This window comes from Columba livia, chromosome 1 (assembly GCF_036013475.1).
Source record: "Columba livia isolate bColLiv1 breed racing homer chromosome 1, bColLiv1.pat.W.v2, whole genome shotgun sequence".
NCBI lineage: Eukaryota > Metazoa > Chordata > Aves > Columbiformes > Columbidae > Columba > Columba livia.
The window spans coordinates 176,541,318-176,565,095 of NC_088602.1; positions in this window are offsets into that span (position 1 = coordinate 176,541,318).

Consider the following 23,778-nt stretch of genomic DNA (forward strand, 5'->3'; position numbering starts at 1 on the left):
ATACTCTCACCATGGGCTCTCCTCTCTACTCTTCACCCTAGGGACAATTCATCTCTGACTTGTGAGTATGGTTCTCAGCAGATAGCTAATCTCTTCTATAAACAAACTGACTTCTATTCCCTTGGGAAAAACAAAGAAAACCAAACCAAACAAACAAAACACATACACAAAAGCCCAACCAATCATCCAAAAAAACCCCAACACCAAACTAACAACAACAAAAAAACCCCAACCATCCAAAAAAAATCAACAAATAAATGTACAATCTATGAAAACAGTGTTCCAATCCAAAGGAGAAGCAAACAGAGAACACTTGTTATCTGGGTTGGTTTTCTTCACTTTTATGGCCTCTTGATGACATCTCTGCAAACCATCAGCTCTTTTAATGAAAGGTCATGCACAACTTTTTTCCCATGAAGAAGAATGGAACAGTTAAATTTGGTGTTTGAGAACCCATGAGAGTCACAGCTTATCTAAGGGCTGCATTTATACCTTTTCTAGTCAGTGGGAATGTTTGAAAGGAATGGGGAAAAATGCATGAGTGGTACTTTTCACATTAATAAAAGCATCTCACATTAATAAAAGCCATGATTTATTCCTACTGTATGGATGCCATTAGAATAATTATTTTATCAACGACTATAGCAACCAAAGCCTCCTGCCCTGAAGTCCTTCCTAGCTACAGGGACTTGTAAATCCTATTTTGATCTGGGACTTGGAATTCCTCCTCACGTTTTGCCACCTGCCCAAGGAGTACAAACTGGGATTCAGAGGAGCCCTTTGTAGGTGAGGTACATCAGATAATCCCCATCAAGTCACCTTTGGCACTCCACCAGCCATTTGGTTATCATCAAGGCTGTAGGCATCCCATGGTTTCTAGGAAGGCTCAGAGATGCTGGAGGTGCGCCCTCTCAGAACTGTTTCCACCCCTTTCATTACCTACAATGATTTTCAGTGCTGTAGATATTCCCCTGAAGAGTATTGCTAATCCATCAATTTGGCATAATGTGATCATGCAGTTATGATATTGATGTAATATTTGATATAAGATCAAGTCTGCTGATCTAGATGAACTTACTTTGTCATACAGGGAACTTTTGTGATGCTTTAGGCTGACAATTACACTGCACTCCTGACAATGAAGCATAACCCTAAACAAGTTTTTGTTAAATTCATACAAAATCTGTGTCAGATCTGTAATTCTGTTTTGGCAAAGATTAGCTACATGTGGAAAGAATACTCCATGGAAGGCTGTGAATCATCACACACTCATGATCATCTGTAGAGTAACCTCAGGGCTTTAACCCATTTCTCCCATCCATGTGTCCTGTCATGACTCCAACATCTCTGTCTGAAAGGCTGCACTGAGCTGGTTCTTTGTCCCAGGAGCACACTGTTCAATTGAGTAGAAATGACAGGATGTGATTTGTCCTCTGTGATGTCCCATGTCCCATGACCCGGCTGTTACCAGGGCTGTAGCCCACCCCATGCCCAGCACCGCATCTCTCACCCAGAAGGGATGCTACTGCCTGCCTTAGAGCACAGATCAGGACGTCCCAGTACAGATGACAGGTTGCAGAACTCTAGGACTTCCCTAGAAGTGATTAAGGTGAAACATTTAATTTGTTTATGAACAGACTTCATCCAGAAAATGGCTTAATGATTGCTTAGGCTGCAGCACTGCTCCAGAAAGTCACAAGCTCTTGCATGTTTCTGAGGTGTGGAACCATGAAGGAGGGGAACAGATTTCTGAACTGTCCTACAAGAGCCTGTGTGTTTGGTTCATTTTCTAGAATATCCCGCAAAGAAAATGTCACATTTGCAAATGTGCTGCTTAGGGACATGTTGTGAATCACAGCTTCTGCCCAGCCTGTGTTTCAAGGTAGCAGAAGTAAATTATAGAGACTCATAGGTATGAGTCAGTCTGCAGATTCAGGTACTCAGTTCATGGAAACAGGTCTGAAGACCAAGACAGAGTATGTTCACCCAAAATATGGTCCTTAGAGGAGAAGGTGAAAAGTTTTGGTCTATAGTGAGGAATGTACATTGACAGGAGCTAGCAACAGGTCAGTGAAATCCAGACTTGCTGTCTCCTTTCTCATATCTTTTGACTACTGTTGACTACTGGATGAGACCTCTGCAGGTACATTTCAAAGGCTCTGGCTATAAATACAATGCTGTAGACAAAAAAAAAAAGGTCATGAGACATTGGATTTTCTATATATGAAAGTTCAAGAGGAGTCAGGAAGAAAACAGAATGTTTTCCTGCTAATAAAAGGGACATACTTTAATCAACATGGAGTTTTTCATCAAAGAAGAGACATCAAATCTCATTTAGATTTGTTTTGAATTAAGCTGGCATAGTCTGGCCTTGAGAAAAGTTGACATATGAAAAATTCCCTTCTCTGTTGGCATGAAACAAACCTCTCAGGATTTTTATGCAAAGAAAATAGCATAGACTGTCTGGATCTTGATTGCATGTCACTGTATCTTTGTTGCATGATTAGAAAATAGATAGATAGATAGATAGATAGATAGATAGATAGATAGATATAGATAGATAGATAGATGAGCTGGCAAATTATCTATTGACCTCCATTTTCAGTCAGTTGCACAACACCTAAGGAGATATTTTTTTCATAGGACAGAGAAATTCCTATTTACAGGTATACTTACAACTATAAAAGTACAAAATGGTGATTCACTGAGTAGGTCACCATTCATTTTTCTGTCTGTTTCCTGAAACTGACCCCAAGTAGCAGTTTTGAGCAGGAGAGTCATAATTTCTAGAAGATAAGAAAATTGACTCTGGAGGGCCCCTCAGATGAAGTCCTGCATCATTAGGAGTATTGATAACCAGTCCTTGTACAGGGAGATTCCTGCTGTCAATCTGAGAAGAAAGTTGTCTACATTGATCCATCTTACTGAATGTTAGCACTCAGGATTTCCAAATAGCAACACAAAACAAAGCTCGAGCCCCTGGGAAGCTGATGTTATGACAGTCACAAAATCTGTTTCTTTAGAAAGAAAGAGAGTTGATTTTCCTTTATCACCCTGCTTTATACATATTAGATATCTTTGAGGCATGGGGAATAGAATGTAGCTGTCGAGCTTCTTTATTTGACTCTTGAAGAGCATCCTACGCCTCAGCAGCAAACAGGAAAACCTCTGCACATCTAACAGTTTCCTCCTCTGGAGAAGGGCCTTTTATGCTCCATTTGATGATTCAGCACCAGTAGTATTTTTTTTCTCTCTCTTTTTCAAATTCGATTACTACTTAGCCAAAATCCAGTGATCAGAGTAACAGCTATCTGGTCCAGTAACTCTCCTCAGACTCTTTTATTAGGTGTTTCTCTCTTTTAAAAGCATTAATGTCCTACTCAGGCTTTTTATGAGTTATTCCACTTCTTGAGGACCCCAATTTACAATTAGTCTAAAGGATATTTCCTTTTAAGGTATTGAGGCTGTTTCTGAAATGGCTGCTGCTAAATCATGTGAAGCAGAACACAGCACAGCTTTCTTTAGCTGCAGGGAGCACTGGATAGGGCACTTTTCCTTTTCACTTTAGCTGTTCATGTTTTCTTTCAAAGTGTTTTAAAAGGGTCTGCTGCTACATATTCTCATTATACAAATGTCATTTGCTTTTTTCTAAATATGTACTGCAGCCCAATGAGGAGGAAAAAAAAAGCCCTGTGTTTAATCAAAAAGCACCTGCTACGGAGAATTTTGGTCCTACACTGAGAGTCTGTAACACACCATGGTAGCACCCACATAGAAAGCAAGATGCTACTTGTGTATATCTAATCAGGCTTGTAAACTACACCATATTCTAAATGTTTGAAACCAGAACAATGTACTCCGAGTTTCATATACTGGCCTTTCCATTCCAATAGGGTACACAAAATATTCCTGTCCTTATAGTGCATGGACTTAGCAAAGGCTTTCTAGATATAATTCCTTTAAAAATCAGAATCCATCTAATAAACTGTAACAGCACCATTTATCCTATTGCTTAAAATCAATCATCCATCAGTATGAGCAATAGGTAAACCTTCTATGAAGCCGGGAATTACCAATAAATTCTTTATGCAGAGGTTGCCAACAACTCCAACACTGCACATTGATCACAGTTTCAGTTGTTCAGTTGTAAAAATATTCTTTTGGTTTTTTTCTTAAAATAAAGTTGCTTCTCTTGCTGTTGCTGGACCCTGTGTGAAACAGACAAAACTGCAGTTCCTACCCCTATTGGTTTTCCAAAGTTTTAGGGGCAGCGACTGAATGCTCCTGTGGCATTCTCTTGTTCTATAAACAAAATCCTGGGAAAGCAGTCAGTGCTGTCCCTACCCATGAAGGAAACCATGCACTGGACTTTTCAGGATTACTACTTCCAAGGCAGAGGCTCAAGCTTGCCTGGGAGCATTGCCATGCAGTGGGACCTGCTGAACCACACTGGAAAATGGTGGGAAGGTTGCCAGGTCTGGCTGTGCCCTCTTGCACCTCATGTGGCCTCACGCAGATTTCGGGCACACTTTGGCAGGTACCGTGCCCAGCTGCAGGCAGCTGCCTGCTCTGCTGCTACAGGCAGATCACCAGCATTGCTGCAGCTTTGAAAACAGCCCAACGTTGAGCAGGGGTTTGGACAAGGTGCCTTCCAGGACCCCCTCCCAACCTCTATTTTTCTGCAGTTGTAGGAGTTGGGCCTTTTCACACCCTCTACCCTCAATGCCTGGCAAACCCACTTATTAGTATGGACATACCATCTATAGGGCCTATACAGTAGACTAGAAACCAGGTGGGTTTTTTCCCAACAGTTGGCCATTTTCAAGATATTCCTCTTGAATTTGTGGAAGCCGTTCCTCCTGACAGCGTACATCCCATCTGTTTTTAGACCTGCTGACACAAACTTTGGGATATAAAACAGTGGCATGGTCCAAGCAAGCATCTCACGACACCCGCAGAAGTCTGTGATTTGCCAAGCAAGCCTTAGCAATGGTGAAACAGACTATTAAAAGTTTTGTAATGTCACAGTATATATATAATCTTTGGCAGGCTTTCAAGACGCAGTTACCATCAGTAAAGTTGCATACTAAAACCTCACAACCTGGGGAAAACAAATCTTGAAAGAGCTGCTCAAGGTTCCTCTCAGTAATCGTATTAATAAAGCTTGTGCTTTTGTCTAACTTACCTCGCAAGGAATTTGAAAATATTTTAGCAATTCAACACTTTCTGGATTTACCCTGCTCTCATAGCCGTGGGAATGCACTTTCTTCCTGACAGAAGACCCGAACACTCTATTTGTTTTTCCTTTGGGAAACAAAACAAGTGTCTTCAAGCTTCACACATCGGGTAGAGATGTAATTTGTTGTTCTCTGAACAAAAAGTTATATTTTCTCTTCAAAACGCCAGTGGTTGTAGGTTTTAAACTATCAAGGTCCTTTTCACTATAAATTGTGCTAATCTGGGTTCCCAGGCTGCTTTTCCATGGTTGTATAACTACACGTCTCCTTCTGCCGTGTTTTCCCACGCTGTGGTGAAGTGGGAAAAGAGGTTTCCATTCAAAATGCCAATACTGTGAATAAAGAGGCCCCATTAAGAGCATATTTTTGCTCGGACAGTCCCAAAGTTAAGTGGGAGGGAAGCGGATTTATAAGTGTCTAATATTATATTCCTTAGTTTTCTTTAAAAAGTACGTAGTTGTGTAACATCATAACAGTTTCTTCACCAGGTTTAAATTTTTAATACAAAGCAGATAACACGAACCAAAGGAGCATCACAAAGACAAAAACAACAAAAAATTCACTTTCATGTTTTTCATCTTCCTAACACGTATAGAATTCTACGCCTGCTTTTTCCATTAAGAGATGAACAACACAGAATAGTCAATAGTGTCTAAAATTGTACACTATGAGAGTTTTACTCCAGAAATCTGTCCCTAAATGTCTCAACAAAACTGGACAGATACTGTCTGCCCTTAAATTTTCAAGGTTTGTTCCGATTCTAATTTTATTATGTTTTAGGCTGATAGCAAACCCAACAAATACGATGGACACATTATTCTTTTTGCTTCACATAATAGTAAAGATCATACTTTAGGATCTTTATTTGAAACATAAAATGAAGGTGGTGGTACACAGAGAAAAGTTTAATACCATTTACAGCGGTTTGTTTCGTATTTGCCATTTTCGACCATGCGAGAGTTTTTTAACTCGAGTTCATCAGCTGCCTGAGTTGCACTTACATACCTGTGGATCAGTAGTGCAGTCTACAAGTAGAACATTTCTGCACTAGTTCAAGCTAGTTCATCTAGCACTCAAACAGAAATGGTACTTCAATCTGTAAACAGACTACAATGGGATCACATTTGGAAAAATACAAACCTCTCTCTCTGAACAACTTTTTCAGATCCAGAACTCCAAGAAATTGTTCACTGTGCGAAGAATTAAAAGGGTTTGGGATACATGAAGATGATGTGTTCACATCTACCTGAGCACTGAACTGTAAACACTGATACAACAAATCGACAGGATATCCTTTAGGTCTGATCATCCCAGTTTCTTATGCAACAAGATTTTCTTCTTCCTCAATAATTTCTTATGGAAATGGGAGTGAGAAAGGGTGATGTGCATTTCCCTGAGGAACCATCAGGACACAGCCAGGTTGAGTACCCACACCTGGGAGCTGGGAGACACTGTTACATCACACATTATAGTCATTACCACAAGTAGCCAAATCTATACTTTTGCCTTTTTAACCTACAAATCATTTGCTTTCTGAGACTCTCAGCCAACAGGTTTTACTCAGGGTTTTCAGAAAGCTTCTCATTTCCTTGGCAAAAGTTACATCTTTACAGAAATGCTTGTAATGTCTTCTTTTCCCCTCGGTTGAAGTACCCATGCACATTTCATGCATTTTACCTATGGGTTTAGGACTGGACTTCCTTCCAGTGTGCCCACTCTTATTTAAGTCTTTTTGTTAACAAACACATTAAACGTTATCCGTATCAGCTTAATTTACTGTAATATTTCAAGTAGCATCAAAATGCTTGACAGTTTAAAAACAATTGAAAAGCAGTGTTTCTTGCAGAGTCTATTATGGGGAAATTTATCTGTTCTGAATGACTTATGCAATGTTGCTGGCTTTCATCATTATGCAGAAAATTCTATTAATATAAGCAAGACACAGACCCTAGTTATTAAAAGGCATATGGCTGAAACAGAAAAATGTGGGCATGCTCATTTACAGTTATAAAATGATGTTTGTCTACTTCATGTTTGTAATTGTCACTCTTTCCAGGAAGCCATGGGATTTTAGATGAAAACAAAAAAGTGTAAATTGTGATGGTTTTATGTTTTTTATTTTTTTTAAATTAAATTAAACTTTAACTTCACATCATCCCTGCCACTATATGCAACATAACGAAGAACCATTTTGCTACATGATAATGAAGTTAATATTCCTCCAACAACACTCTTACACCAGCATACAACTGAACATTTTCTCCTTTTGCTTTCAAACCACAAATTTCGTTTCTTACAACTTCTAAGAACAAACATGAAAATACAGTTTTTGGAAACAATCCTGATGTTTTGTTCAGCTGTTATGAGACTGAATTTTCACTGTCATCATGAGAGCTTGAATCTTTCTTTAAGAAAGGAAAATTGAGGTGCTTGAAGTCACAGGTGTCCTGAATGTCTGGCAAAGGAAAACAGCCCTTGATGTCAACAACACACTCCATGTCAAAATGTTAGTGGTAAAGTGGTGGCAGCTGGCAGTCCTGCAGCTGTTCCCTGATCAGCCCTGCTAGTTACCTGGAGTTGGGGGGGGGATGTTTTGTGCTTTGAGATTACCCCACAAAGCTCATATGAACATCCTGGTATGCCATGTAGTAGCTGTGACAACTGGTTTTGCATTTCCAACCAGCAGAAGACACAGTAGAAAAGATCCCTGCTTGGCTGCCATTATGGATGCAAGACCTTCCCCCACCAGCCCTGGAAGTGGATTCAAGGCCTTGTCAGCCGAAGAAAAACGGCAATTTAGATCCATGATTGACGAGATCTCTTTACGTTGCCAAAAGCATTGAGTCCCCTATGTCTCATAAGCTCACGGCTGTCTGCTTTCAGTTGTTCATTCCCAAGCACAGAATTCTAATTTCTATCAGAGTTCTTCTACAAACATTTCAGTTCTTCCTTCTGAAAAGCCCTTTCTGCACTTTAACTCCTTCATGTTATGCACACTGTTTTGTTGCTAAAAGGTTCCTCTTCACCTTTTCCTGCAGCCAACGTCACTCTAGAGCTTTTATTAGGGCTGCATACAGATTTTGGTATTTGATGCATTAGCCTTCATAGTTTAGACAATGTTGCAATATTCTATCTATATTTTTCACATATTTAAGAGCCTTGATCTAAAATGTATTACCAGAGCTGAGTTGTGGATGGTACTGACTCATTTCTGTCAGACTTCAAACATTCAGACATCTACTGTTCCTATAATAAACCTTCATGCAGCTACCCCAGTAACAAAAATATAAGTAGCCATGCGGTAGATGTCTTCAAGTGATGATGCATTACTGCGGACACTTTTTATTATGTTACAGATTTCATGAATTCCTTATTACCTTCCAACTTTATTTTTATTTTCATAAAGAGCCCTTTAGTTTAGAAATGTGTTGCAATCTATGTCACAAAGCACTCATTCTTCACACTGTACTGAGGGGTTATCAGTCTTCCTGGTTATACTCATTAAAAATCATGAGTTTTTTGCAGACTCCTACATTACATCTAATAGGGAAATGCCATGCACTAGACATTTTTGGGCCAAGCAGATGGAGTGCATAGTGCAACTGACAGCTGTAGTAATAACAAATGAACTTTCCAAATACACATCAGTGTGTGAGGTGGGGAACATTATGGTTCATACTGGTGGTGGCCTAAAGCTTTGTAGCTGTGGGGTAGGGACACCCCCTCTTGCAACTTTTACTGTCTCTCATGTAGGGGACGACTAACACTGTGAAGTGGTGATCTGGGAGACAGAGGTGTAAGTCAGTCTTTGCTAGTTATATAGGCAACAAGCTTCTAAAGACTAGTAGCATTCATTAGCATTGCTTAAGATACGGTCTGCAGAGCATTGTATTAGCTCAGGAAAAACAAGCTGGACCTCTTTACTCTATGTTTGTTAAAATCACTGTCAAGTGTTTAACTCATTTTATCTGTTTAACTCACTGTCAAGGAGCCTCCAGAAAAGCTCATTAAGACCTGAAGAGATCTTGAATGAGAAATACCAGTAAGGCATTTACTTGTAGTTGTTCTAGTCCTCGATGCAGTTGCCTGTGCCTTACAGGACACTTCAGCAGGTTGTGTCAGTCCATCCAGGCTCCAAGGTCATGGCTTTGGCTCTGCAGGCAGTTTTCTGCACCGTTGAGAACAACTTTTCTTCAGGAAAAAAATGAAGAGGTTGTGGGGCTCCCAGGCACATCACCACCCATTTTCCCCTTTGGACATGAGGCTAAGGTGTCCTTAGGTAAACTGTGTGTCACTGGTAGGATGCTCCTAAAACCAAAACTGGGTTTGGATAACCTGCCTGCCCACCTCATGGGGTCCATATCAAGGAAAAAAGACAGACTTTGTTTTTAGACAAAACCGTGGTTTTCTGAGGAAAGATGAAATGTAGAGTGAAAATATTTGGAAACTCATTTTGCCACCAGAAAGAACCTGAAAACCCACACCCCACTCTCAATTGGTTCTCCCGCAGTCACTAGTGGGAATGGTGGGCATCCCAAGGGGTGGTAGCAGTGCTGAGGGAGGCTCGTGTGTCCATCATTGATGAGGCTTGGACTCAACCTTTCCATAGGTACTGACCCTAATGAATGACTGGTACCCAGCTGAGGTGGTTGAGCTACACTGGTTTAGGAAGGATCCTGTAATGCTTGGAGAGCAGAGACAAGGGGCCTGAAGGAGCACCACCTTGAGCTGTGTCAGTATTTGGACATCCTAAAGAGGAAGACTGTGTTTGCTTCAGTGTTTAAAAAAAAAAGAAAAAAGAAAAAAGAAGAGCAGCTGTCACCATTACGGCGAAAAGGCCCAGATCACCATTACACTGGCACCACACTGTGGACACTTGCTGCCACTGCAAAAACACTTGCGCTTTTCAGACAGATTTTTCTCTTCTGGCATAAAACATTTTTAAAATACATGTTTGTCCTGTGGGAAGCAATAATCCAGGGGTTCAGAAACGTCAGCTTGATGATGCCATCTGATCCACCTGTGACAGGCAGGGGGTCAGAGACATTTCAGTCACCTGGTCTGGAAGGGGATAGGAGGCCTGTTGTGCCCTGTCTTAGAATCATGGAATCATTTCACTTGGAAGACACCCTCAGGATCATCAAGTTCAACCATAACCTGTCCTAACTCTAGCACTAAACCACGTTCCCAAGAACCTTGACTAAATGTCTTTTAAACACCTCCAGGGATGGTGACTCAACCACTTCCCTGGGCAACCTGTTCCAATGCCTGACGACCCTTTCCCTGAATAATTTTTTCCTAATATCCAATCTAAACCTCCCCTGGCACAGCTTGAGGCCATTTTCTCTTGTCCTATCACCCGCTACTTGGGAGAAGAGACCAACACCCTCCATGCTACAACCTCCTTTCAGGCAGTTGTGGACAGCAATAAGGTCTCCCCTTAGCCACCTTTTCACCCTCCCCACAGCTGGCTGAGGAGGTGGACTCCGAAGGGGAAGAGTCAGCTCCACGAAAAATTAATTGGTTTCTTCTCTCCCTGGTGGAGAAGCTTGGGCTGACACTTTCCCAGAAACAGGACCTTCCACCATGACCCCAGGCCCCTGCAGTGGCAGCCACCCCACATGTGGCCAGGATGGGCTGCTGGTGCCCAGTGTCACCTTCTCTCCCCTCTCACCCGTCCCTGCACACACCAGTAATCACCACTGGTGAAAGACCCTTTGCTTCATATCAGTTAACATTTGAACTGACACATGTTCGCCTCTTCATTCAGACTGTGGCAGAACGGAGAGTTTTCTGGAAGTGTACCTGCAAAGATCTTCCTCTCCTTTTGCAATATAAATACAGGTTTTAGGGCAGGACAGTAAACAACTAAATTTAGCAGGATCTATTTTTCTGTAGTGTAACTTCATTGACTTAGAAATGTTAAAATGTGTGAAGAAGTTGTATCTTGAAACTCAAAATTGCTGTCACAAAGCACATTCCTGTTTCCACTAAGCAAATATTTGCTATTGAGACCTCTTTGGGACCTGTGCAGAGTGTCAGCCACTTTGTGGGTTTGAATATTTTGCTTTTCTGAATCAGTATACACAATCCCTTTCTAGCAAGAAATGGAGGCAGGTGCTGATGGGCCTTGGTTCTTTAATCCTTTACTTATTTTGCATGGTACACTGTGGGAAGGAAGGTCTGAGTGTACATTAGCAGCTGGTCCAGATTTGCCTTCCTATGTGGTTAACAAAGCTGCGTGAGGCATGGCCGGGCTCTGCTGGCCTTGGTCTCTCCATCAGGTCCCCAGGAGCTGGGTGTCAGCCGTGGCCTTCAGCATCTGCACCTGAACCTGCAGCAACCTGAATGCCTCCATCTGATTTTCACATGTTGACTCACCACAACCAAAAAAATTAAGGATCTCTAAAAATCTTTGCACTTTTTTTGGGAATATAAATATGCATTCATACATGAGACTAACAAGGGTGTCTTGTTAGCTGTATTAGTAATTAAAGAACATTAATAGTACTGATTTTTGTGAACTTTTTTGGTGAAATATTTTTCTTTAATCTCCACTGTAAATTGCAACAATATGACATTTTTGACCACAGCATGATATAGGAGAGAAGAAAGAAAAATAGGAGGACATAAGAAGCAGATGACAGATCAAATCCCATCAAGGTCTAAACATTTCACCTACCTGTGTTTAGAGCTGATAGGTCCCCATTTTTTCTCCCTCTCCCTGGGAAAGCACTCCCAAGCTGGCAGAGAGTGACAGGCTCCTTAATGTCAAAGCCTGATCTTTTCGGATCAAAGTATTTTCTTATGTCACTAAAATTTATTACAATTAGTTACTTATCACTGAAAATACTTGGCAGTTTAAGAAATATCAGTCTATTGTAATTAAACACCAGCTGGCTGCTGGCAATTTAGAAAAATCGTAACTGTCTGTTCCAGATCACATATCGTAACTAACTGTGATTCACGGGGGTTTTTTTAAACATTGTTTTCCAGTGACTGATCTTGCCACATGCTATAGGAGCCTTTCTGTGAAACGTCTGGTATGTCAAACACTTAATGTTCTTATATGCTGTATTGCTTTGCGGTGGAATAGATGCTTTATTGATTGATATATGTTCTATATAACTTATTTCCTGTAGTTCCCATTTAGTCTTTATATTATCCAAATATTGATTTTAATAATGCACTGTAAGTAAGTACAGCAATGCCCCCCAGGTGGGTAACATCAGATTCACTAACCAATCCAATATCTCTGCATTTTACAGTTGGGGAGATGGAAGCGCAACTAATGTAAAAGCACATTTCAGTGTATGTTGATGAATGTGTGAGCGTTGGCAAATAACTAATTATTTTGTCAATTTATGAAGCATAAACTGAGAAATGGATTCTTGATATTTCAGCAATTGCTGATCAAGTTCAGAGAGAAAACATGGACAGGTTTCCTTGGATGTTGCTTTTCTTGATGATTCCTCACAGTTAGAGGCTGTCTTTGCAAATTTGAAGGAGTCACAGGGATATTTTCAACATTTTTTATATGGACACTGAAAGCATCTGGGCTGCTTAAAAATGAAAGCTAACTCTGTGGAAATAAGTGGGTTTAGAAAGCAGGTTAAACAAGATTGATTAAAACTTGCTCTCAAGTGCTCCCTTGCTCACTCACATCATGGGAGCATAAATCTAGACGTGCTCAGGTCCCACCTGCTCCAGAACACTGGGCAGTAGCAACGGTAGATGACCAGGTTAAGTCAGAGGAGCTGGCAAACATCTAGTGATCTCTTCCCAATGCCATCCCACAGCTTCCCCCAGCCTGTAGCTCACAGGCCTCTTCACTTTGTCTTGTTACTATGATTTATCTTCTTGCTTATGCTTGTTGTCATTTGCTAATATGGTTATGTTCATTCAATGCACCTGGCTCATTTCAGCCTGCTGCCCCTGCCAGGCAGCACTGCCATGGACTAATAATCGCACAATAGCAGGAAAAAGAAGGAGGAAGGAAAAGAAGGAAAAGGCCCCATAATATAATGAGGTAAAGCTCTCAACTCGTAATTGTTCATTTAGAGTGCTTGTAACAGGATTTAAATATTTAAGCTTATTACAATGATATTGATAGAAAGCTGCTCCACCAAAATCCCGCTCCCAAAGGAGTCTGTCACTTATGGTGAAGTACAGGGAAAACACGTAGTGATTCATCTTCATGTTCTTGTTCCGCTTCCAAAGTGTCCAAATAATTGTTATTGCTGAAGCAAAATGCTTGAAACATTCTGAAGGGGGATACAGAGAAAAATTATATGCAAACTATGATGAGCAGAAAGAAAAGGTGGTATTTACTTAGTGAATTACAGTTTGCCCATCTCCAGACTACTTACTGAATTGCTTCTTTCCAATTAAATACTGTCATTTGTTTCATTTGGCTTAGTAATAATCTTTTACTTCTGTCTCTTTGAAAAATATTTATATAAATGCAAGCAAGATCAACAAAGTTTTAGGTGATATTTCTTCGATAATCTATAAACTGCTTAATTTGTCTGTGGCACACACTGAGATAAGGCTCATGGGTGATATGGAAGATGTTACGCTTAAATCCAGAAAAGAGTGGCCCCAACAAGAAACGGGCAGAAATAGCAGTTTATTACTGCTTGCTTGTAATCCTTTTTACTCAATTTTTAAAAAAACATAGAACAGTCAATAATAGTAAGTATTGTTCTCATATTGAAATTTTGGCAAGGTTCTAGCATAGTAAGGTCACCATGATTAAATAATGGAGGGCACATACCTGACTTGACAGAAGAAAAAACCATACTTTGCCCACCATTTATTGTTAGCTATGTGATCCTCATTTAATATTATTTAGAATAAAATTACTTGGTGGGTTTTTTTTGTAAATTCCTCTTTCTTCCTTACACAGGCAATCCTCATGCCAAAAAATGTTTTGCGGCTTAAAGAGCTAGAGGAATCTAAGATTGCAGTCTGAAATAATTGCGTCAGTTGGCGGGGAATAGATTCCTTCCACTCTTCCCTCTTGACATTGCCCTTAAAAGCTGCTTATAGTCCTAGCCACTTAAGTAGAAGAAAGATGTAAGTACCCTGAAAGTAATGGAAAGAGCAACAGGGATTAAGGGGCTGCAGGGATTCATTTAAAAGGAACTATTTTTAAAGTATTGCACTTCATAGATAGATTATTTTGTCCTGGGTGGAAGCGCTTTACATAACCACCACTGCTGTAATCAGACAGGGAAGCCACTTCTCTCACTATCTTCTGTAACCTGTAGGTGATCTTCCCATTAGATTTTCATCAACTCTTTTTTTTTTCCACTTTGCTGCATCTCTGAAGTGTATAATATTTGTAGGCCATAAACATCAAGGTGAGTGACAAATTACTAGAGCTACAGGGCAAAGTGCACACATGAAATTGTGCCTGGCTATCTCAGAAGGTGCCTGGTGCAGAGATTTATTGGACTGTGATACAGCATCCCGAAGGAAGCAGTGTAGATTTTGTAATTTAGGATATTTTAAATAAGCCCAGACAGTGCTTGAGGGAAGGTACTCCAGCTGTTTACATTTATGTAGTGTCCTTCACAAACGGGTCCCAGAGTGCTGAACCAATAAGTACAAAATAAAATTATCAGCACTTACTCTGCAGGGAACCAGTATTTCTTTAGTTTCCTTTTAAGTGCCAAGATACAGACCAAGCAGTGAATTTCATAACTTAATGCAGAGCACAGAGTCGCCCCTTTCCCCTGTTTCCGACTGACCTGAGTTAATAACTGAGGCAAAGCACACATGGCACCCTGCAAACATGGCAGCTTAACGCACTGCTCTCAGCTACCCAACCAGAGTGGATTAGCTGGAGACTGCTCTGCAGCCCTGGCTCGGGACTTCGAATGTGAATGAAGCAGACCGTGAAATCAGCATGTAATCTGATGGTAAACCAATGAAAAACCTACAGGACTAATGGTACATGTCTGGTAAAAGAAGAGCTGTTGTATTTTGACTGAAGATGCATCTTGGACACAGTGTAAAGCGGAAGTATGGTAAATCAGCATTACAGCTACATACAACAAACCCCCAGGAATTTCTTTTTTAGGATAACATCTTTTTTCCCAAGAAATTAGCTGAGCACTGGATGGTTTTGTAGGCAGTAAAAAAGGACATTTTAGAAGACGACCTATGCATCAAAAATCTGACAATCACAGCAAAAAAACCCGCAAACAAAACAAACAAATCAACAAAACCCACCACATTTTCTTCTTGGTGATGCAGACAATGAAATGGGGCTGAACTACAAGAGAAGGGACCACCTGGCCTGATTTATTTATATATTTTTTTTCACTGATATAATGAATCTACTGTTTGACTTCGACAAGTATCACTTCAAGTACATGCTTGCCTGAATGCAAGTACCCTATTGGAGCACAAGATGAATTCTGCAGACTCTGCTTTTAAATCCAGTAACTGTGGAGAGTCCGCAACAGGCAATCTCCAACATGCAGATGTTTAGTGAACATGCCGCGATTACAGGCAACCAGAGTTGATCATTGTTTAGAAGTGTTAAAACTATACAAAGAGCTACAGAAAATCATTGCTTCTGTATTGTGGTACTGGTGCTGGTCTCCTGGTGCTTGTCTTCTTTTGCTTTGCTTCATACAGAAGACGAGGACCAAAGTGGGGAGAAAAGAGCAGAGTGAGGAAGTGCAGTGGGCTTTGCTGTGTTCGAAAACCCACACTGTCGCACATCTTGCTCCTGACCAGCTTATCAGTTTGCTCAGTCCCAGTCTGCATTCCCAGCACAGTAACTAAAAGGACAGAGAAACATGGCATAGGTGGTGACTGGTGGCTCCATAAGCTTTGTTCCTGTGGCTCTGGTTGTATCCCATTGACAATATCATACAGGGAAAATTGGTGATACTGAAAACATTAAGCACTGAAATGGAAAACCCCTGGAGAAGCTGTTTCTCTTCTACAATTTGAAGAGCACTTTTAGAAATCACAGGTAAGCTTCTACCCTGCTGATCAGAAGTAAGAAAGGTCAAGAAAATCAGCTATATTGTCTTGCCAGAAAAGCAGAACTCTCTCCCATTGGTCTTTGGAGGCCTTAACACCTGGCTGAGTCAACATCAGGCAAGGGTAGTACCATTTTGCAACAGGAGAAGCACTGCTTTAGCACAGTATAAAAATGCAGTGACCCATTGCAATATAAAAAAATAAATTAAGCTTGTTCCTACATGACATGAAAACATGGACACAGGTCTATTTTACTGCTGCTAATATCACACAGCGATGTGGACATAGCAAAAGTGTATTAGGAATTTTTTTTTTCACTGAAAGGGTTGTCAAGCACTGGAACAGGCTGCCCAGGGAAGTGGTTGAGTCACCATCCCTGGAGGTGTTTAAAAGATGTGCAGATGTGGAGCTTAGGGACACGGTTTAGTGTCGGACTTGGCAGTGTTAGCTTACTGGTTGGACTCAATGATCTTAAAGGTCTTTTCCAACCTAAACAATTCCATGATTCTATGATTCTGTAATGAACAGGTATTAGTTTACCTGTGGGATCTGACCTGTGTAAGCAGACATGTGAAACCACCTACCTGTGAAAAACTGATGCTCAGACATAGGCAAAATTCAAATTGTGATGTTTTGTTCCCCTTCTTTCCATGAAAATGACACAAGATCTCTGAAACTACAAGATTACCAGCAAATCACTGACTCTAGAAAGCAGGCTGAAATAAGATAGCTGATAACTTGGAGGTATGATGAACGATATTTTCATAAAAGCATGGTATTTTATTCCTTATGCTAAACTACTTTATCATATGATCACAATTTTTGCCACTCTAACTCATTAATTTACTGAGATAATAAAGGCATCCCTATATTACATAGAAAAAAATGGAAAAAAATGTTGTTAATGTTATGAAGCAGTTTGTCATAAAAACAGTAAAAGCATATCAATAGTTGAAGGTAATCTATGATTGATTGGCTCATTTTGACTATGTAGTTAAACTTCCAAGAGAAAACACAATGCTTTTCTTGAAAAATGATGGTGCACTTTAGAAGGCATCCAGCTATGTTGCAGAATTTGCTATCCCATTTTCAATCATATTTATCCATCTATTTTGTAGCATTTTCTGCCTGCTTTCTTGGCAACAGGATAATGCCTTATGAGCCATCAACGTAAACACAAATTATAACCTGTGATTCTTTGGGCTAAGGGGCATGAGACAGCAGATGAATGGTGGTCCCATTGCTGACTACTTTTTAGAAGAGGTGGAAATAGAAGACAAGAGCTGACCTGCCCTTTGCCTGACTTTGATGGGGAAAATGCAGCTTACATTCGACATGCATGCAGCTAGCTGGATCTGATAATTATATCAAGCCTTGTTTTTAATCTATTTTAATCCAAGCAGGTTCAAATGCCTCCAGTCTCTCACTAGCCTCCTCCCTTGCCTGCAGCCGGGGATGGATGCAGGGTCTGACAAGGTACAGCACTGAGCTGTCTGGGATTTACTTTTACATCTTTGGTCACCAGAGGTCAGAATAAACCACAGTCTTCATAAATCCTGCTCATGATTCAAAACTCACCTCTTGCAGTCCAGAATTCCCATATGAATATTTTGAGAAACTGCCCAGGTAATGTACTTATACAGCAAAAGGAATCTGTCCACAGGTAAACAGTTTAAAATTGCTGAGGGGAACTGCTTCTTTCCCATTCAAAGGGCATGCAAAACTGATTAAATACTGCTAAACCAGTCACCCCAGCTTCTTGTCCTCCCTTTACCATGCTAATTATATGGAATGAGAAAGTGATAATTTACTCACATCATCCAAAAATATTATTCAGCCCAGATGGTAAGTGATTCTTTGCCACCAGAAGGAGGAGACATATTTTTGAAGTTGAAGTGTCTTCACTCAAAAAAGCAGCAGACATTGAATGTATTTTTTCATTTTAGTGGCATATTTAAGCAAAAGGTGGAAGATTTAAATTTAGCCATTAGAGGTCAGTAAACGCCAGGTTATTCATCCGTTTGTTGCGTTCAGTTATTGAAAAAAAAAAAGTAGAAACAAGGGAAAGACAAAAATAATTACAGCATTTCTGAAGCTTTTGGATTAAATGCCAGGTGAAGTAGATTCCTGTAATAGAGAGTAAAACTGTAGTTTTCAGCTGAAAACGAGCACAGCTGAAAATTAGCCTACATCCTTTAGAACTTGTTAGTGTTCTTTTTGTAAGACTTAACTCAATCCCATAAACAAAACAATTATACAGATGACTGCCTAATACAAGATGCAGAATTAATCCAAGGAGCAGGGGACTGGGATTAGGGATGACTTTTCTCAAATGTGAGTGTGTAACCACTACTCAATGCTGCAGAGTTGTGTTTGTGTACTGCTACCCCCAGCTCACAGATTTGTTTCTCCTGCTCCACAGCAACCCAGCTTCAGTGAGAAAGGCACAAGGAAATACTGACTTCCACAAGTGTACTAGGAGACAATGATATTATTCATCTTATATTACCAACACTTAAAAGAAATTGTCTTAATCTATATATGGTAACTGTATAGGATTTAATAATGTCTGCTCTAAATTGATGCAACTTAATATAGCTGTTGAACAGCTAAAACTAAGCTTGCTTGCTGACCCCTACCAGAATAAAACTTGAGCTTATTTCTTCCATGAACATTCTCTACCCCGTGTTTTACTGCCGTTTTTCTGTTAGCCTATCTGAAGCTAACTTGATGTGTGATGCCTCTAATGATTGTCCAAATTTACTGAACAGCTATTCATATATTACTGTTGCTGGGTGCCCACAGATGGCCCCTCACTGGCCTTGCAGAGGGTGCTAACATGCAGCTTGGAAGCATCTCCCTGCTCCAGGCAAGCACATCTCTCTCAGCTATGTGTCTTGCTGTGCCAGGCTGCCATGTTACCTGATATGAACCTTAACCTTGATGTCTAAGTCCCCAAATATTTGAAACAGAGGGAATGAAAGCACCAGTCTGGTGAAGAGCATCACCTGATGTGTGTGCTCACTCTCATGAAAGGAACATGCCAGAAAAGGAGGCGGGCAGAGGTCTTTTAATCAATAACAGTAAGACTATTAGGCTGCCAATCTTCTGTCTCTGTCAAAAAGACAAAAGCCAGCCTGAATGGAATATTCTCAGAGAAAAAGTGTTTATAACACAGTATAAGGCCAAGGTGAAAATTCCTCTAGAGTTGCCTGCAGTCATCCTCTAGAAAGTCTGACTTCTGGTCAAGGAAGACCACCCAAAAATGAATGAATACAGACAGGGACATGACAATGAGCAGCAGAAAAACAAAGCAGCTAAAACAGCACAGCTTTTCTGGCCTGGCAAAATAAAGGCTGGGGACAGTTATGACAGTTCACTATAAATATACCGAGGAGTGAGTGTAGAGGAGGAAGACAAGCTATTCAGGATGAACAATATACTTGGCAGAAAAACACATGGATATAAATTTCCTGCAAATAAAATTTAGGCTGGAACTCAGGAAAAGATTTCTAGGTCTCTCAAATGCCTTCATTTCTCATGGGCAACCACAAATTAATTTAAATTTAGATCCTGGTTAATTAAAGAAATGACAAGACATGGGTTGCCCATGACAGCGGGGGACTGGAACTGGTGATCCAGCAGACCTATAGCATAATTAGCTAGCCAGACCCCTTTAAAAGTTCTTTACAAATAGCTCTTCAACAAATAGCTCCATGGGGTCCAGTTCTGCCATGTATTTCATGGAAATCTCTCACAGTGATGAAATTAAGGCTTCCAGGCCATGATTGGCAGATGATTGTTAAGACCTGCATGCCAAACGATATGAGCTGACAGCTTACAGATCATGCAGGCTTTATGTCAACAAGGAACATGGACAAGATGATCTCCAAAGGTCCCTCCCAACACCAAACATTCTGTGATTCCATGACCTTGGTTGAGTGAAGAGCCCCCTTTATTTATGACTCTCTGATATTTGCATTGAAAACTGTGGTCCTGGGATGAAGGGGGAAAAAAGGATCAGTCTTCTCTAAACTCCAAAAGCAGATAGGCACAGAGCAAGGTTTCTGCTGAGCCTGTGCTCAACACAGAAGAGAAAGACATTAAGGTTATGTTCTGCATGTGTTCAGAAGCTTCTTCTTTTATTCTGGAGAAATAAAACTGAAGTAGTAAAGTAAAAGGAACTGAATCCTGTGGTTGGAGATTTGAACCAGAGCTGGTGAGTCAGTCCTGTGGCATCCAGAAATAGTCTTCTGCTTCAAAACAAAATGTGTGTCAGCAAGAGGTTCTTCCTTCTGAGGAGAGACTGGGCTACCCCACTGCGTTGGTGACGGTGGTGTTGGTGCGACAATGAAAGACTTTGCTATCACCTCCGGGAAAGTCGAGGGGAGGGTAAGGGCTTCCACAGCCCTGCAATTTCAAGTCGCACAAAGATTAGAGAATGGGGTTGTTGATCTCACAGGGACACCATGCAGCCCCTGTCCCTCAAAGACAAAATGTTAGCAGATTTTGTTCAGATTCAGAAGCAATCTCATTCATGAGAGTCTCCAGCATTCAGTAAATTTCTTTAATTTCAGTGGATTAGTTTTGGGGTTTTTTTGTTGTTGTTTTTCGTTTTGTGGGAGGTTTTTTATTTGTTTGTGATTTTGTGTTTGTTGGGTTTTTTTCCGTAAATAATCTATTATTCTGTGTTAATAGAGAAGAATGCCGTAAGACTGTCAAAATAATAAAGAGCTTGGTATATGTGACATTTTAGTAACTCTCCCCCTTAAGTATCATGGCATTTATCATCATACTAACTCAATGACAAATGATTTGATCTTTCATTTTCTGTAATCAAGACCTCTGGAACTAAATCATTTTACTTAATGGGAACAGCAATGTCACTTGAATAATACAGGTTCAGAACTCAAGTCAGATGTAACTTTTGAGCAATGTGCTATCTGGGTCAAACTGTGGATAAAAAAAGGAAGAGCAGGGACCAGGATGAAAAGACAGAAAAATAACGAGAGACAGAAGCAAAAATTTCATCTGTTTCAGTTTAGAACATAGCATATCACATTAAAGGCTAGAAGATAAACACATCATCAGCTCTGTTTTCATCACTTAGAGTAGATATTTTAAGAAACTTCATCAACTAAGTAGGAAGTTGCAATGTGGCTAATAAGGAAGATTGGATGAGATAGAAACACAAACAGCCTCAGGAAAAACCCCATGATATAAACTGATGAGTGCAGCTAAAAGCTGCTATTTAAACATTTTTTTTATTGATGCAAGAGCTATCATGTGCTCTTCATGCTGCAGTATCCACTGTGAAGGTCATATTTGAAACAACGAACATTGATCTGAGCCTATGTAAGAGAGCCATTGTAGATGCAGAATAATGATTTGGTCCCTGCACCATGCTCTCACGCACTGCATGTATGAGCACAACACAAACCACTTCTGACATTTTCTCAAAGCTGTGACATGAGGTGGGCTGGTGACCACACAGGAGGAAACATCCTGCTGGGGGTGTGCTGCAGACACGGTTCCCCAGGCATTGCTTGTGTCCAGCTCTCACTGTGCTGGGGCATAAGAAGTCCCACGATACAGTGTAAAGTGATGTGAGCAGACCTTAGCAGGAAGAGCTGAAAGCTACTGTTCATACCAGACTTTCTATTGATTTAAAAGCAATTATTTGCCTGAATAAGCCCTGCTCATCTGAGAAAGGGGTTACAAAGTCATGGCCAGAGGCTTCTGAAAGCTCCTATCAGTCCCAGATGCATGTGTTGTGAGACACACGCTCTACTTTCACAACATGCTTAGAGGCCTGAGTCTTTAACTAAGTCTTCTGTGCCTTCCTGTTTTAGAGTTATTCTACATGGCCATAGCATTCCTCAGTGTCTTTTACACAGATTTGGGCTGTGACTAAGTTGGGCAAGCTTTCTAGGTGGTCCTGAAGTACATAAGCCCCACCTAGAGTCTTTGCTACTAGCCGACCCTTGACATGGTCTCCCAAATCCAGCTTGGATTTGGAAGGGGCTAAGGAGACAGCAACCCTGTGTCCAGCTTGGCTGCAGTTTCCCAAAGATGGAGCAGCCATTTTCCAGTGTGCTAGAAGAGGGTCATGACCTGAAAGGATTCCCCATTTCTGGACTCTCTGGTCTGCACCATGTACTAGGACTGCCTGAAGTCAGAGGTGGAGGAGACAGCAATAGCCTGGGTACACTGAGAGAGAGATGGCTAAAGAGGCCGCCCAAAAACTGGCTGTAATTGCAGTACCCTGTTCAAACAGACGTTCCAGTTGCATCCAGCTCACCTCCGGGCACATTTTAACCTGGCTGCGCTACATCTGGACTGCAACTGACCATCAGTTTGTCCATCCCTTACTGCCTACAGAGTGGAAAGGGCAACAGTAAACATTTTGCTCCAAGCAATAATGAGTCTTTGGTCTAGGAGAGAAAGCCTTGAGAAGCAATTTCCAGTGTATGATTCCTAAAACTTTACAGCTGTGGAGAGGCCGAGTGATTCAGTAGACTAAGATTATGCAGGGAATAAAAAACTAATTTTATTTGTCTTCTGTTTTAGTACACAACTTTTGGTCAGACATTTAATCCTACCCACTTTCCCTTATGTGTAATACTGCAGTGTTAGGACCCAGTTCAGGACATGCTTTGATATTCTCTGGAGCTGTAAAGGTGATATAACTGCTGAACATCACTTATGTCATGTCGGTTAGAGGCTTAAACGGTAGTGCTGACAGACCCTTAGTAACAGGAGTGTTACAGGCATTAGCACATCTATAATTACAGGCAAATCTTCTCTTCGTGTTTATTTTGTCCTCAAGTGGATCACCAAAATTAGCCTCTTCCACGCTAAATGACATGTCCTGAATAGTAACAATTTCTGGCTTTCTGTAGCATGAATCCTCTGCCAGAGCTTGAAGATGGCATGAGTTAAGCATGACCTGCTTTGCTTCATTTCTGTTTATTTTCAGAGGTATAGGTCTGTATGCTGAAATCATGAAGCCACATTCTCATCTCGCCCAGTTCTTCCTTTCTTTCCTGTGTGTGTTGGGTCTCATTAATATTTACAGTACTACTAGTATTTTCAGTTAGTAATGAAAGTCTTCACAGCTTTCTCAGCTACTGTTCATCATCTAACTAGTACTGAAATATGAAGAATGCACACTCCTTGAGCTTTACGATTTGTTTTTTAAAACCTTGATTCTCGAACAGCATGACGGAAAATTCTATAGCATCGGTGTCTTGTGTGATTCAAAGGCAGTGGTCATATGGTCCTCCAGCACCTTTTTTCCAGCTGCCAAAATTAAGATGCTGATTTTTATCTCCATAACACAGATCATGAAAGAGGATAGAAGAAATGGCCTTGACTGTAGCAGAGTAGCAGAGAAGTAATGGCAAAATCACTCAGAAGTTGTCTGCACTCTGGATACATCTGAGAAATCCATAATAAACTCTGCTCATCAGAATGCTTGGGGTTTTGCTAAGCATGAAATGGGTGGAGATAAGGAGTTTGTGGGTGATGCAAAGAA